Raw genomic sequence first — 17,362 nt, 5'->3', positions numbered from 1 at the left:
CGAATGACCAGCAATAATACATATTTACTACAAGGTATTACAATGTAGAGAAAATCTACACTCCAAGCCTTGTGCGCAGCAAAAACAAATCTACCACAATTGAGCCCACCCGCGAGCGATTAGGCCGAAAATAAACTATCAAATAGTGAACCCAGCGAGGAACGTTAATTATTCAGAAACATGTCAAGCCGCTGCTTTAAAGTGAGTGGCAAAGTAAGAACTAAGAGTAAAAGACGCTGATCCTAATTTAATTCAGTAGCGAAAAGCTTGGACATTTGTAAATACATTTGTAACTCCCTTTATAGTATACAAGCACCGTATATGCAGATCACACCCTTTCGAGTAGGCGTGACCAGCTTTGAAAGCGCTCACTTATTTTCTGAAGCTTTTGCTGAAGCTTCGTGCCGTCGACCTAGTCGCCGTCCACAATATACACCTAAACGAAGGTTTGCTCAGCGACACCGGCGTCGTGCGCATTCATTGTAAACACGGAGACAATGGTGGCAGCTGAGGCACTTCATTGACGCGTAATCACGTGATCAAACGTGGCGGCGCCTGCAGGATCGCCGTAAACAGCGTCTATAAATTTAGCGTCGAGGGCTCTATTGACCGGAGTTCTCACAGCGCCGCCTGGGCAGTGCATCACGCATATTGGCTCTAAGGAAAAAAGTAGAATAATCCTAATTTGGGGCGAACATTTTCATAAAAGCCTATTAGCCGCTGCGAATGAAGCTGTGCATAACTTTTGTGAGCTATGCGGAACTCGTGTTCGGTCAGCCAAGTGTGCTGCGCAACGAATAAAAATACGAAGACAGACGTCGATATGTACCACGTGTGTTGTAATGCATTGTTTTGAAGTTTATATGCTTGCATATGAGTCCGCGAATTATTTGTGCTAATGATAGTTGAAAACTTTTCAGCTCTGCCTCCAGAGCTACAAGACACGTGCCACAAACGACCGTATATTGGTACCTGTAAGCCATTATACGATGCCTGGTATTTCGACCCACATCTTGGACACTGTAAAGAGGTCGCTGCTGGCGTTTGCGGTGCCGGCAGGAACTTGTTTCTAGCAAAGGAGACATGCCAGAAGGTTTGCGAACGTGAGTCACAATAGATTTCATGATTCTTTATTGATTTAACGATGAAGAACACTTGAAAGTGCGTCATAAAATGACCTTCTAGGCAGTATGCCTCATGTTCCAAGTTCCAGCCGTGATAGGTTGTGCACGCCTCTTTAGTGGATAGGTGCATTTGTTTCTCAACGGTCGAAGTCTCCTCAAAAAGTAAACTAGTGTTATTGAATGTCAACTGTGTACTGCTATGTATGTCACCAATCAACTTGCAGGCTCGATTGCGGAAAAAGAAGAGCAGCGTTCCCATTTAACTTCTTTGTATAATTAACTCGGTTGCTACTAATTACAACTCGCTTTGAAATTCAAGAGTAGGTGCATCATTGAGATTTTGTATGACACAAGACAAGAAAGATTACGGCAGAGCCGATCTCACGATGACTGTCAGTGGCAATGTGATTAGCTCTCAAGCAATGTTGCGACACACAGTCGTGATGAATTCGCGTTTATTTAAAATCAGTAGTGGCCCTTATGACAAACCCGCGGCTTGGGCTGTTTGAGACATGCACTGTCTACGGTATCGGCGCAGTTCTAGCGGAGAAGCACGGCTGATAACGAGGGCGTACTGATTGCAATAGCAAATAAGCTATCATGTCTGTAACGACAAATGGAGTATGATGCAGACGGCAAGACGACAATGAGAGGGCGATTCTGAAAATATGACGATGGTATAATGACGTCATCATGACTGTGGCAGCACAAGGACAATGGGATGATGACGAGTGCATGACGGCGATTAGTTGATAGTTTGACAACAACCGGATAAAAAAAGCGAGAATGTTGACGCTGGTATGACAACGACGGCTTGCCGTCGACGAAGTGACAATGATAGCCTCATAATGGCGGCATAATCACGATTCAATGACCACAGTATGATTACGATAACACAACGAAGAAGGAATGGCATCGATGGAACGACGAAGGCCATATGACGACAGCGTAAGGCGCATGCGATGAGGCTTCTGAGGTTATGACGATGCTAAAACGACAGCGTGACGATGAATGCACGACGAGAGTCAGATGCCGAAGCTGTAGTGACGACGATGGAACGACCACGATGTCATGAAAACGACGGTTTCAGAACGAGTGCATTACTGCATGAAGACAATTGTATGAAAACTGCATAATTTGCGTCGGCTGACAAAGCTGCAATGATGATGCTGCAATGACCACAACAAGATCACAACCATGAATACATAATTAGGGGTCAAAGCTAGTAGACGACACGTGGAATTGGGCCGGCGTAAGATGTGTGACAATGGCATGACGAGAATCAGATGACGAAGCGGCATTGAAGACGATGAAACGACTGCGATGGCATCACGCCGTTGGTATGACAATTCTATTCTATGATTCTATATTGATTCTATATGATAAGATGATTGTAAGACGACGACATCATGACGAGAGTCGTGGGTAATAAGCTGGTAGCAATATTAAACAAAATTACGGCTGAACTCGTCCGACAACTGACTTTCGACGGTAATACGAATAGCATTCGAGCAATGTAGCGACAGACCGTATTCCCGAAGTTACGTTTATTTAACACGTCTTACGGTAACTCTTTCTCTTCTTCGTCTAGTATACGACGTGTTCCGATATCGTCCCACTTCCCTATGGCAATCACGTGCCAAAGTCGCCCATGATCATGTTAGCATGACGGCTACTGTATGACGCCAACGCGGTGACTAAGAAATGAAGAAGAAATAATGATATGGATGGAACGAGAAAGTCGATATAACGACGACCGCATGACAACAATCAGATCTCAATTCTTAAATTATGCGAAGGTGCACTGAGAACAGCTGACGACGACGAAATGATGTCATTGAGATAGCGAAGACTGTATGAGAACCATGGCGTGACGGCGACGGTACGTCGACAAGATGGAGAAGCTGGGATGACGACATTGGCACAACCACGAGGCATGACCATAACGGTATGACAACGAATGAATGATAGCGTCTATCTGACGAAGATGGCATGATAACGGCGCCATAATGACGACGGAATGACGAAATAATGATTACGATAAAATGATGAACAGACAATGCCGATGACGACAATGGGATGACGTAACTAATAAAAAATCACCGCGTGATGACGACGGCATGATGAAGGCTGTGTGACGACGATTTCGGGATGGCGATGGCATGACGAGAGTCGTGCCGTCGGGAGTCATGGCGACGCCATGAAAAGAGTCGGATGACAAAACAGGAACGACGACTGTGCAACTATCACGAAGGCATCACGACGACGAACCTAACTGGCCCCAGATATTAGACAACTTGAACCACTGGGGGGCGGAGCAGAAGGCGTGACGACGACAGCAAGAAGAGTAAGATGTCGAATCTGGAATGACGGCGATTGTACGACCACGACGGCATCACGATGGCGATGTGACGAGGAATGCATGACGACTGTATGACTACTTTGTCGTGAGGACGACTGCATGACGAGAGTGGGATGACAAAGTCGGAATCACGAAGATGCAATGACCACGACGGCATCACGACCACGGTTCCATATCTAGTGGCCCAAGCTATTAGACAACGTAGGCGCCTGGGTCAGAGTAGAAGGCATGACGACGGCATCATGACGAGAGTAAGTTCAAGCTGGAATGACGAAGACCACGACGGCATTGCGACCAGGAGCACATACCTAGTGGTCCAAGCAATTAGGCAATTTGGGCCACTGGCTCAGTGTAAGAGGTATATAGATAAACAGACAGACAGACGAACAGATGGATAGATAGATAGACCCAAAATGGCTGAAGCTGGCAAAAAATATATTTGCACTGAAAAATAAATAGGGTGACACAGAATGGGGGCTGCCTGACTTACACCTCGCTTTGTCATCTCTTCTGTATTGTTTGGACAATGTATAAAGCGTAACAACTAGCCCAAGGTCGGTCCCTTCTCAAGAGGAACAAATTTGCTTACTTGCTGCTCTGTAAGCCGACAGCTTACCTCAACGTGTTGCCAGGAAATCGTATGCAATGCATATGAGTCAAAATACCTAAGGGCAAGTAACTTTCATCTCCATGACTTGAGCATTCATGAATGTAATTGCACATCGTGTGAAAAAATATAACCGTGATTTCAGTCAAGGTGTTACCTAGTTATGTAGATGACGTTTATTTGCTCAAGCCGAATATACAGGCAGTATTTTAGAGCGCAGCTTCTGGCGCCCGTTCCGGCGTTGAGCGCCGGCGTCGCTCGGCGCAACCGAGCGAACGAGCTCAGCGAAAGATGAAAGAGCAAATGCGGAGCGAAGCCGGGGATGAAAGATGCCGATAGCGAAGAGAGAGCGAGGAGAAAAGCGGAGGAGGGGAGAGAAGATAGTATTGCGAAAGGGTGAGAAGGAAAGCAGAGTGCCGCACGAGACGTGCTCTACGGCGGCGAGCGCGTCCACCGATACCATATATGGAAACAAAGTGCTGGCGGGAGCTTTGGACCAACTGCGCATGCGCTACTTCGCCTGCGCCGCCGCCGCTAGAGAATGCGCTCCACGGGAGCCACGCGTTCTCGTGTTCACGCTTTCTTACTGAACAATGAGTGACCGGTGGAAATGCTTCGTATGCCGCTGCTATTGAACGAGCTGCCCGAGCAGAGCCTAAGCGCCGCCGCCGAGAGGATCCTGTCGTTCAGAATCAAATTGTTTGCCATAATATATCGCGAATTCAAAACACCTAAAGAGTTGTGCTCAAAATTCGCATTAGGGAGTACCGTAATCGTTGGGGATTTTTTTTAATTTCAGGAATAAATTTTCAAAATAAACCAAAGTAAAAGGTCACCTTATTCCAGTGTCCTGCATTGTTCGGCCTGAAAAGTAAAACTTTCAACGGGTAGGTTCAAAGCTGAGTCGTAGTAATACAATTTTCATTTGATCTTAGGCAGTTCAACTATTCATGCAGTTTGCAGCCTACAATCAACTTTATCTGACGGAACTGTTGAATTTTGAATGAAACATATCTTGTGAGAGTCATCGTCATTTGTACTGTCCTTATGACAAAATATTAGTTGTAAAAACGGGGAAGCACGCTGTAATACACAAATGTGATCGTCTTTTCTAGGACTACTTAAAATGGCAAAGAAATACTAATGTTTTGCGCACCAATTCCAATGGAATCTACCTATTTTAGCAATTACGGAAACATGATGAAGATGCAACCAAGTGATCTGTGTAATATATCGGGTGTTTGTTGACCAACGTAACCTATAAAAATATTCTGTGGCAGATGGAGCTATTCCACTTATTGAGTTGGATTACTAAAATAGGTAGGACTCGAGTTTACACAAAGCAAAATGCCAAATCATATCGCTAAAAGAGTCAATAAGTTTGTTTCTAGCAAGTTACTGTGCGGCGTGTGTTCAAATTGAATAATTGTAGCCAGTGAGTTTGCAAGGAGTCATTTCTGAGGAATGATGCAATTTTTAGATATTATTTCGCAAATTGTGCGACAATATAAATATATATTTGCGTTTAAGTTACATGTTTGCTGCAATGCATATAAATACTTTTTCTGAAACTGTGGAACAACAATGCATTTTTGCCGCAATTTTTACTTGCATAATCGATTTATTGCACAAATATTGTCCGCATCTTCGGCCAATCCAGTTCATGGACTGAGTGTTTTCTTTGTTCAAAATTAGGTTGTGAAAAAGAAAAGGAACAAAAAACAATTCGTTTATATATTATAAACTGTCGCCAGTACCCAAGGCCATCAATTTTGTGACGTTTCATCTTGCGGATAGCAAGCTCCTCAGGCGTGCGTTTGTACGCTGAGCCATAAAACGAACGACTAAGCCAATGCACTTGGGGCCAGTACTTTTGTTTCTGAAAGTGCAGCTGCTATAACGTAAATGTGTGCGTCACGTCTTAGTGCCATAGCGAAGTACAGGGCACTGTCAGAAGTGCGCCCGCCGTTAGCAGAAGGATCGCGGTTCCAATGCGTTATCACCTATTACCTGCTAGCCTAAGTTAAATCACACACGGAAAACTTGAATTCCTCTGCAGTCACGACAAAGCATAGCCTGGATTCGAAGTTGTTAATCTGAAAACACATACAATGCTTCGTTTATTTAACAGCAAGCGATGCGTCTGGACTAAAACACGCTGGTGGCATGCTACACAACTTCATTATATATAGCCGATGTTTGCATGTCGCGTGATAGAGATATGTGAATGTGTCGTCATTGTCCTTCATTAGACAAGAAGAAAAAGCGGCCGCATATCTGCTTGCTTCGCTGCAAATGACGTTGAAAGACGATAGTCTTCTGCCGCTCCTGATACCTAACACCCTCCCTTCTCCCGCCCTCCCACCCCTCACGCTCTTCCCCTCCCTTCTCACTCCTCCCACGATGAATTCAATGGAGGTTTTGCTGGATTCAATTCAAATTATCTGCGTTCGCCCTGCTCTCGCGCCATCTGTTGGGATCTTTTAATAATGTTAGCTCAAAGCCGGTACAGGGCCGCGGCTTCAGTCGGCTTGTTTTTAACGCGTAGCGTCTCTTCGACACCATTTCTAACGCGTTAATTTTTCATTTACTAATGTAAAAACCAGTCCAATGTATATTCCTTAATTAAATGAACGCTACGGATCACGGTTATGTACATATATTTTGCCTCAAATATGCCTGAGGTTTCCTTTTCGCTGTATAATGTTGACGTGTATGACCCCTTGCCAGTAGGTCTAGTAGCCAGTAGGTCTAGTAGCTTGGTTGGTTTTGGCCGGGTGGTTGAATCGAGTGACAGACAGACAGACGAAGTTTTTCGCGTTTAGGTAGCCCAAGAAATCGTCTTTAATAAACTTTATTGAAAGGGCCGGTAGTTCAGTTATGGTGGCCTCAGGTGGTGGCTCGAAATTCTTGGACTCGGGTGGCAGCTTCGGCTTGCCAGACGGCCCAGAGCTGGTCTTCCGTCTCCGAACTTTTCAGGGCCGCCTCCCAACGGCGGCGACGCCGCAATTAAAGGCTGAAATATCTGCATAGAAGCTTGTACAAGAACACACATCATCTCAAGAGACACTGATATTATAGGTTTCGTGGTGAATTACGCATGCAAGAGCACATATTCGTATAAAAGAATCCGAGGACACCTAAGCACTTCTAATGGGTTGTGAATGCTAAAGCATTAGTGTCCAATTGAACTCTGCTGAGTGGTCCTTCGAGTTACGAGTAATGTTTTCGACTTTTGCTGCGGGGGTATGTAGTCGAGTTTTGAGATTCAATTGATCCGGTGAACTTGTTTTATTTCGTAGAGTTTCTACGTTAGCATGTTGGCTGTAGACCGTAATCATTTGGACGATATTGCTGAGAAATCAATGACGCCGCATGTCAAGACGTCATGTGCGACTTGAGACCGATACAGCAGCTGCGGCCACCAAGGCCGGCTGGCGTGCTCAGCAGCTAGCCAAGTGGGAGTGAGAGAGAGAGAGAGAGAATGAAATACGGACCGCACGCAGGCTACCGAGAGCAAGATGGCGGCACCCGCACGCGCGCGTCCCGCGATTGCCTCGCCGACGACAACCCGTCTCGCCCCGAGGCGTCGCGTCACCCTTTCTGCTCCGTCGAGGGGGGCTGCTGACGAAGCGTTGCAGCGATGCCCCCTACCCTCAGGCAACAAACACCAGGAGCGCTAGCGCTTCGCCAGGTCTTCCGATTCGCCTGCTCTCCTCCGCCGCGCTCGAGACGTGGCGTCGCAGCCAATGACAATTTAGGTGCCATTTCGCTGCTAAAAATAACGGCTTTTTCGCTCAATGGGCCACTTTATGCTTTCGCATCAAAAACACAGGTCGACTGAGAGAAGGAACAGAAGAAACGTAATGCTACATCACAAGCGCTTGTGATATAACTTCGTGTTTACTCTTGTGCTTCTCTCAGTCGCGATGCGTTTTAGAGCGCAGCTCTTAGGCGCCCGTTCCTGCGGCGAGCGTCGGCGTCCCTCGTAACCGAGTGAACGAGCACTGCGAAGGATGAAAGACTGCGATAGCTAATACAGCACGAAAAGGAAAGCGGAGGAGGAGGGTGCAGCGGTACCATGAGGCAGAAAACAGAGGAGGCTATGGCGAAAGCGCGAGAAGTAAAGCGCAGTGCAGTGCAAGACGTGCTCGACGGCGACAATGACCACTGGATGGCGCCAGAGTAGCGCGCGTCATCTGTTCTCCGATGACGTCACCGATACCATATCAGGAAACAAAGTGCTATATAGCGGAGTGCTATTAACAAAGTGCTATTACGTCTGCGGCGGCTGCTGTGAATCACGCCGACGCGTGAATCACGCGCTGCCTCTCGTGATCTATCGATTAGTGAGGCAGTCATGCCACACTTTGCTGCGTTTGCAACGTGCCACACGAGCCAGATTGGCTGCGCCAGCCAATATATCGCCAAATGAAAACACATAAAGAGCTGCGCTGAAATTTAGCATTACGGAGTATCGTAATCGTCGGTGAATTTTTCGAAGCGAAGCTTTCTTTGCCTCTTCTCCCGACTTTCCGGGCGCTGCTGCTGCTGTTATGGTCTTGCTCGCACACGTCGCTTTGTTTCTTGCAAAACCACCAGATGGCGCTCGCCCCCGTGCATCCTTACGCACCCCGGCTGGCACCGCCACGACAGCCTTTCACAGTTTGTGCGTATTGCACGCACTGTACTTGCTTTCCTATGTGACAAAAATGCAGGAGCTCGGCTGTGCAAGTCGCGGACTGAGCTGTGATCGTGTAAGCATTGCAATTGTCCATTGCCTGAGGAGAGCGCTTGGAGCTGGCGTCTGAACAGCGTGCATGTCACGCATGCAGAAGGACCACGTAAACACCCGCCAGAAAAATGGCTCCAAAGCGTTTACTCAGTGTCGAGGACACCCAGGCCCGAAAGAACCGTCGCGTGGACCAGGAGCGTCTTCGCTACGCAGCAAAATATGGCGCAGACCGCGAATGTATGTTGGCTCGAACACGTGAAGCAACGAAGCCTGGCGGCCATGAAAGACGACGAGCGTCGTGCGCACTAGGATCAGGAGCGACAAGTAGCACAACGCCTGTCAGCCATGGGAGATGATGAGCGTGGTGCGCACTACTACCAGAAGCGAGAAGCGGCACAACAACGCGTGGCGGCCGTGGAAGACGTGGAGTGTGGTGAGCACTACGACCAGAAGCGATAAGCAGAACAATAATTCATCATCATCATCACCCTATTTTTATGTCCACTGCTGGACGAAGGCCTCTCCCTGCGATCTCCAATTACCACTGTTTGATTCCAACTTGCGCCCGCCAATTTCCTAGCTTCATCACCCCACCTAGTTTTCTGCTGTCCTCGACTGCGCTTGCCTTCTCTTGGTATCCATTCTGTAACTCTAATGGTCCACCGGTTATCCATCCTACGCATTACATGGCCTGCCCAGTCCCATTTTTTCCTACTAATGTGAACCGGAATATCGGCTATCCCCGTTTTCTTTCTAATCCACACCGCTCTCTTCCTGTCTCTTAACGTTACACCTAACATTTTTCGTTCCATCACTCTTTGTGCGGTCCTTAACTTCTTCTAGAGCTTCTTTGTTAACCTCCAAGTTTCTGCCGCATATGTTAGCACCGGTAGAATGCAATGATTGTACACTTTTCTTTTCAACGACAGTGGTAAGCTCTCAGTCAGGATTTGGTAATGCCTGCCGTATGCACTCCAACCTAATTTTATTCTTCTGTAAATTTCCTTCTATTGATCAGGGTCCCCTGTCCGTAATTGACCTAGATAAACGTACTCCTTTACAGATTCTAGAGGCTCACTGGCGATCCTGAATCCTTGTTCTCTTGCCAGGCTCTTGAACATTATCTTTGTCTTCTGCATATTAATCTTCAACCCCACTTTTACAGTTTCTCGGTTAAGGTCCTCAATCATTTGTTCTAATTTGTCCCCATTGGTGTTGAATAGGACAATGTCATCAGCAAACCGAAGGTTGCTGAGATATTCGCCGTTGATCCTCACTCCTAAGCATTCTCAGTCTAAGAGCTTGAATACTTCCTCCAAGCATGCAGTCAATAGTAATGTAGAGATTGTGTCTCATTGCCTGACCCCTAATGGATAAGTAACTTTCTACTTTTCTTATGGAGAACCAAGGTAGCTGTGGAATCCTTGTAGATATTTGGAAAGATATTCACCTATGCCTCCTGTACTCCTTGATTACGCAATGCACCTATGACTGCTGGTATCTCTACCGAATCAAATGCATTTTCATAATCTATGAAAGCCATATAGAGAGGTTGATTGTACTCCGTAGATTTCCCGATTACCTGATTGATGACATGGACATGATCCATCGTAGAATATCTCTTCCTGAAGCCAGCCTGTTTTCGTGGTTGACTGAAGTCAAGTGTTGCCCTGATTCTATTGGAAAGTACCTTGGTGAATATTTTATACAATACTGAAAGCAATAATTATCGTCAATCAAAACAAACTGCATATGAAGCTTCGCTTCCATCGATTCCCACAGTGCGTTGGATCCGCATATTTTTTTTATCCAAGTATCCACTAAGTCACCAAAGTTTTACGAGAACACAGATGCGTTATGAGTGCATTTTACAAAAGGCAAAGAGTTGAGACCACTGTACTGGAAGAACTGCAACTGCTAAGAAGATGAGGTTTAGTGAAATTGCAGCACATATTGTGCCCGACGTGCATAGGAAGGTAAATGTGTGAATAAATGTCACCATTAAAGATAAGAAGACTTCGTATCTTGTCAACTACTTCGAACTAGTAGCTGGCTCTCTGGAACGTACAGTTACTAGATCCTTCCGCTGCTTTACTACGTCCCGCATGGTCATATTACCCTGCTTATCTTTCAGTGATACTCTGTGCAGTATTCGTTGCCAAGATTCTTCTGCTGATTTCATGCGGGTTAATTTTACGCTACCTCAATCTTTTCCACGTTTAATTTCGATCTCACTTACTTTCCCTTGTTGATCAGTTTGACAGTTCAGAATACTAATCTGGGGTGCTATGCAGGATGCGCCGAGTTTCTTGTTCGTACGAGTTTCACCCGAGTTTGCTCAATGGCAGTCAGTGAAGGAGATAGCAAGGAACGTGCAAGAACAGCAGGCAAACATAAATGTCGAGATAAAGCCGCGTATGACAACATGAGCGCACCCTGCGCGGCACAGTGATTCCGTGCTTCAAGCACAGAAGACTGCGCAGCAAAACCCGCCAGCGCCGCGTATTGTTATCAACGTATTATCACCATTTAGCAATACCGTGACCGTACCGCTGTCTATCTGCACACTTGCCGTGAGCCACTTGCCACGCCTTTCTAGGGCGCGTAAAGGGCGTGCCTCCTCTTTCGAGCATTATCTTTCTATCCTCCGTCGAATGCGAACAGGGCACATGCGGTGCATTGTTGCGCCTACACTTTCCCTCAATCGATTACGTTAAAATACACCAAATGACATAAGAAACACATTATTTCTTGAAGTATCTGTTTTTCGTTTGGAATGCCATAAATGTTTGATGACAAACAGAGATCGAGCGAATTATCAAATTTAGCATTTTTTTGCCGTGAGTGGCGACAGTGAGGCGAAAGCTTACAAGCGGATACATTTTAGAGCGTCGCACGCACGAGGGAGTTCATACGGTGAGCAGTCGCCAGGGGCACTGCAGTGCTATCCTTGATAGGGTGCCTTGATGCCCGCGCGCATCGAGGCACTCTAATCATTGATAAAGTCAGTCATGACAGTGATCTTTCCATTTCCTGACTATTAGGGGAATGGCCACGCAGCGCTGCAGCATGGTTGTTCAGGGCAGGTGCTTCACTTAGGCGGCTATTAAGGCCGCCGCTTTACCAACTGAAACGACGGAAGCAATGGTTGTCACTGCAAAATGGCTGCGCGGTATTCTAGGGTCCGTAGTGACGCAGCACAGTGAAAGTGCGCCAGTTTATCTGCGTACGCGAAGCCTCCGCGATGCATTGCAAAGAAGAGCGCGCTGCCCAGTGACACAATTCATCGCTTGTCATCGCTTGCCCAGTGAAGGTGCCTCCGTTCGCATGTATACGCAGAGTTGTTCTCTCCAATGTGCTTGCCGATTGTCGCTGCTGCTGAGCTAACAGCGATCGCAGATAGATATAGTAACGACAGCGCAGCAATCGCATTTTGGCGGGTGATGGCTCCTGTGTGCAGTTAGGAAATTAAACTTCGAATGCAGGAAGGGGTTGCAACTATTTAGTGTGCCGTGCTTGTGATGAAGAAATGCCATCGCACTGGGTTTAAAAAAGGGAGCGTTTCTCGGCGCTGACCGTTTTTGCGACACTGCAGATCCGATACACCACCGATGACAGAGCAGCCATCTCAAACAACAGCTGCGATACCTTTACGTTGGAAAACACTACGCACTGCTCAGCATCGTCATCCACCACGGCACATCGTCACCTTGCACGCAGCTACAGTGTCGTTCCGATAATTATTTGCTGCGCGCTACGTCGCTACAATGCAGACAATGAACCATGTTGTGGGGCCATCACAGCTTAAGAAGATAGATGCATGAGCCAGCTAAAGTCGCCGCTTTGTTTTTGATAGTGGTTCTCAGTTACAGTGCATCACCGATGACAGTGTGCTGTGCGTATTTTCTGTCAGCGGTCAAGATTGTTGATGCCTCTCAGTTCCGCACCACGTCGCTGTTGCCGGAAAATAAGTTGGGCGTGGCCCAACCGTGGCCGGCGCGCGCACAAGAGTTACATGCCTCGCGCGGGGCGTGACGTATGGTTTTGATTGACACGCGAACTCGGGCCAAACTCGTACATCGCGAAACCCCCCTCGAGTTGAACTCGGGAACATGGTGGCGGCAGCAGCAGCCTGTGTAATCGCATCCAGTGGCAGCAAGCGTCAATATGACCATCTGGACCCGTTCACCTACATGTCCGACGTAGAGTTTCAGCGTCATTTTTGCCTTTCCGAAACGTGAGTGCGCTGGCTGTGTGACGAGTTAGGCGAAGGCCGTCGTTTGCGGAGATAGGGTGGCGGGCAAATTATGCTTTCCCAGCGTAGACTGGTGTGACTAGGCTGCGGAGGAATAGTTCGTGCGATCGCTTCGGCTCTCTCCTGTTTCAAGTAAGCTCGTCCACCGCGCCCCAGCCCCAGGCCAGGTCCGGCGTCGTCATCGGAGTACTGGTGCACCTGCGAGCATCTGGGGTTCAACCCGGACCAACCAACCTGCGCAGGCGAAGAAGTCACATTATATTGGAAGACTCAGAATGGACGCCGGGCTGCCTTCCGGTGCCGAAATCAGTTTTGGTGCCGAAATCAGTTTTGGAAGGTACACGGTACCGCTGCACGGCACGGGCAGAGAGGCGAAGGAAGTTACTGCGCCAACACGGACCACTTGGCCGTCCGAACGACCACCTGTCCAGGCGCCAAATGATTTGACTCACGTACTGCGTGAGCAAAAGCGTAGACATATGGATGTTGAAAGAGACCGTAGACTTATTTCCTCTATCGGAGCACGCCATCGCCGACTGGAGGAGCTACCCCAGTAAGGTCGCGAGGGACGAGCTGCTGGCGTGAGCTCCTCTCGGTGGTCCCGGGAAGACAGCGCAAATTGACGAGTGCCTTCTTCGCGGCGAGCAAAAGTGCAATCGAGGCCGCCTAATGACGGGCGACAACGTTCCGCCGAGCCGCCAAAACTACGGTGGTGTTAAAGATGGTGGCCCATGGGTCTTCGGCATGGTCTGCGCGACCTGAGGGGTGCTGCTACTTTTCAAGGTCGACCGACAAAAGGCGGCGACGCTAGGCGCCATTATTGCAGCCAATGTTCAACCGGGGACCATTATTCATAGTGACGAATTGGCCGCATACAACTGTGTCCCAAATTCAGTGGATGCTAACGGGCTATGCCTTAATCTGCATTGGGAGACAGTTAACCACAGCGTGCACTTTGTGGAAACCAACACGGGCGTTCACACGCGAAAAATAGAAAGTTATTGTCAAAAAGTGAAGCGCCACCTCGTCAGCATTGGGTACAGAGTAACTTCACTGATGCTGGAGTCCCGCCTGGGATGAATGTGGTGGCACTCAACGGCCACGTGCGCTGCAAAGACCCTTTCTTGCGTTTGTTAGAAGCCACGGATCGCTGGGGCTACCCAGTATAAAGACTCTTTCCTGCGGTTGTTAGAAGCCACCGCTCGGCGCTAGCCAGTATGAAGGTGCGTCACGTCACAATGTAAAAGAAAATAAAGCGTAGTTTTTTTTATCCTTGCATGAGTGTTTTCCGACATTCCTGAGTTCTTACACGGTAAGCGCGCGGCAAACCACTTCTGCGCTAGCCGACGCTCCCTTCGTCTCGAAGCCTTACTTTAGCACGAGCAACGAGCGATCTGTTCAAAGCCCAGTGTAAAAATCAGGCGCACAACAATCTGTGCTCGGAAATGGGAGCGCAAGCACGTAGGGAACCGCGCCAATTAAATCTAGAGGAAAGAGAAAGAGCAACGAGCGATCTGTTCAAAGCCCAGTGCGAAAACCAAGCGCACACCAATCTGTACTCGATAATGGTAGCGCAAGCACGTAGCGAGCCGCGCCAATCCAATCCAGAGGAAGAAAGAGGAGGGCGAGCGTGCCCTCGTGGTATAACGCGAAACGATTAAACTACAAATTAGTCTAATACACATTCAGTGTACAATTTGTAAACTTTAAAACACCTATACCCTACGGTAATGTGACTAATATCATTGTACTAAATGCATTTATTTGATAACTTGCTTGTGCCTCTAATGCACTCGGTGGAACGACAAACAAGTGAAAGAATGCACGACCATGCACCGACCGTATGATCACGTGAGCCCCAGTTTGTCGACCGCCCATATGAAAACGCCCAAGGGATCTGGCCACCCAGAGTGAATCTAGATAAACCAATGAAACTGGAGGTTTGCCGACGGACAAACTTTGTCTTGTTACCATTAGTTCTTTCATCTTGGGGCGTCGCCAGAGCTCGTGAAGATCCCGAGTTTCGCCAAACTCGGGGCATCCTGCATAGCACCCCTGGTTATTATTTGCTCGATATAAGGGGAAAGTTAGTTTGTTGTGTATAGGCGAAGCGCAATCTGTGTGGCTGGCGATATAGCCTCTGTAGTAAATTACGTTATCAGACGCTCCGGAACATTAAATACGTGTTCTACGAGATGCAGAGCCCGCTGTTATAAGAGAAGTATACCAACCGCCGCAAACAATTTTAATGAAATCTAGAATACAACATGGCCGATGGGCATGCGAAATTATTTGTGTGGGGATGGTGTATAACATTTGTAAAAAAGTGCTTTAACAAATTTTCAAATCGCCATACAGCCGTTATTGAATGTGTTTTGCAATATCTCGAGAACATTCTAGGTCACAATGATCCAAGATTTTGTGAAAATTGGGCATGTTAAATGTCTAACGAAGAAGAAGTGCTGGTTAGCCAGGTGCATCTCCGGCGTATGAAATACGACGAAGAAGTGCCGGTCAGTCAGACGCATCACCAGCGCTTTTACGCACGGGGCATGTGGTCAAACTTTAATGTTCCTTGAATAATTATCACCTTTCCGAATTATTAGCGAACACTTGTTATAGCCCATTATTCAAGCGGTATAAGAGGCGCCCGTGAACTAAGGAAGTGAACTGCTTTATAGTTCATGGAAACAAGGCAAAGATTACGGGTTAATTACGGCTTGCGCACTAAATCGCCTATTGAAGCACTTCAAAGTTTTATCAGTCTGTTTTATGAATGGCTTGGAAATAATGTAGGTGTAATGTTGGAGTTGTAATATCCATAAAGGTCAAATTTGAGAAAAGGAGGGCTGACATTATCCCAGATGTGCATGCGAATTGTGTAGGTTGTTGTATGGCCTTCGCTAAAGGGTCTTTATGCAACTTCTCGAAGCGTTATAGGGGGGGGGGGGGGGGGGCATTTTGAAGTGTAGGCTTTAATTACGAGCCACTCAACTTAATGCAAGTGTTCTAAAGAACCGACAGCGCCGACCTTTTAATGGAGATGCCACAGGCACACAGCTATTCTGTATTTCGTTACGCTTCATGAAAACCTTCGCTGCCGCTAATTTTCGGTTGTAACGAGGACCAGATGAACTCAAAACCTAATTTTTAAGTGTTCTCTGTGTGCAAAGAGAGTGTATAGAACATAGCTAAATTATTGATTATTAGGTTCTCCAGTGCGCATTCAATTAACCACTTGCCGCCTCTCCTACTGATATTACATGTAGCCGAGGTACACCGTCGATTATGACACTGCCGCGCGCTGTATAGATCGCAAGCTCTGCCGCAGCAGTGCGCAGTGCTAACTGCCGGTCCAATGGCGTCCTTCATTTTCAAAGCCACTTAATGTCAAATGTTACTACCACTTGCGCAGTCACTTCGCAACAGCCACTTCGGAGGTGCGGTGGCAGCAGCGTTTCCAGTACATTTTTCTATTGTGCATTGTGAATTGTGCAGAACGTTCACTTAGAAAAACTTGTTCGACAATGTCTCATGAATTTATTACCCGAATTTTCTGGGTCCTTCTGACCGTGTTTGCGGCTTAGGTTCCTTTTTTAAATATTTGAGCCTGACAGGCATTTTAAAAACGTGCAATTGCTAGCTTGCAAGGAGCCAGTGATAAGGCTAATTTTCTCGGGCATCGCGCTTTCCATCTGTGCCCTATTGTGTGGTGTGTTTTAATTGTATTTATTTGAAATAGCTTACAGGTCCGTAGGTTATTATTTAAGGGGGGGGGGGGGCGTCAAAATCCCAACAGTGCATGCACAACCAGATGAAAAAGAAAGCAAAGTACAATACATGATTAATAAAATTTGAGCACGTAATCGCAGTACAGAAAGAATACCAGGCAATGCTCAAATAATAAGAAGATGTATGGTACACAGGTTGAAGCACACGATAAAATAAAAAAAAACGCATGGCGCATGGATAAGTGGGCAATTGATCGAAGCGTGTTATAGCATGATGTACGGCAAAAGAAGTATAACAAATAATATGATGGCTCGTAGAAGTGCTGATGAATTAAAAGCTAAAGTGTCACCATAGATCCGTGTAAAATTCAAATGATTGGGCAATCTTTTGAACGTGCGGGATGGGACATCGGGTGAAATGAACATGATCTATTGGAGTGTACATATTTGTGAAATAATGTTAGTAGAGTGATGTCATGGAGTGTTCCCAAAAATTGGAGAGAAGTATATCAGTTTTAATCTGGATTACGCTTGAATGCTAGTTATAG

Source organism: Dermacentor silvarum, chromosome 7, assembly GCF_013339745.2.
Source record: "Dermacentor silvarum isolate Dsil-2018 chromosome 7, BIME_Dsil_1.4, whole genome shotgun sequence".
In the NCBI taxonomy this organism is placed as follows: Eukaryota; Metazoa; Arthropoda; class Arachnida; order Ixodida; family Ixodidae; genus Dermacentor; species Dermacentor silvarum.
Note: the sequence above shows the minus strand (reverse complement) of the source record.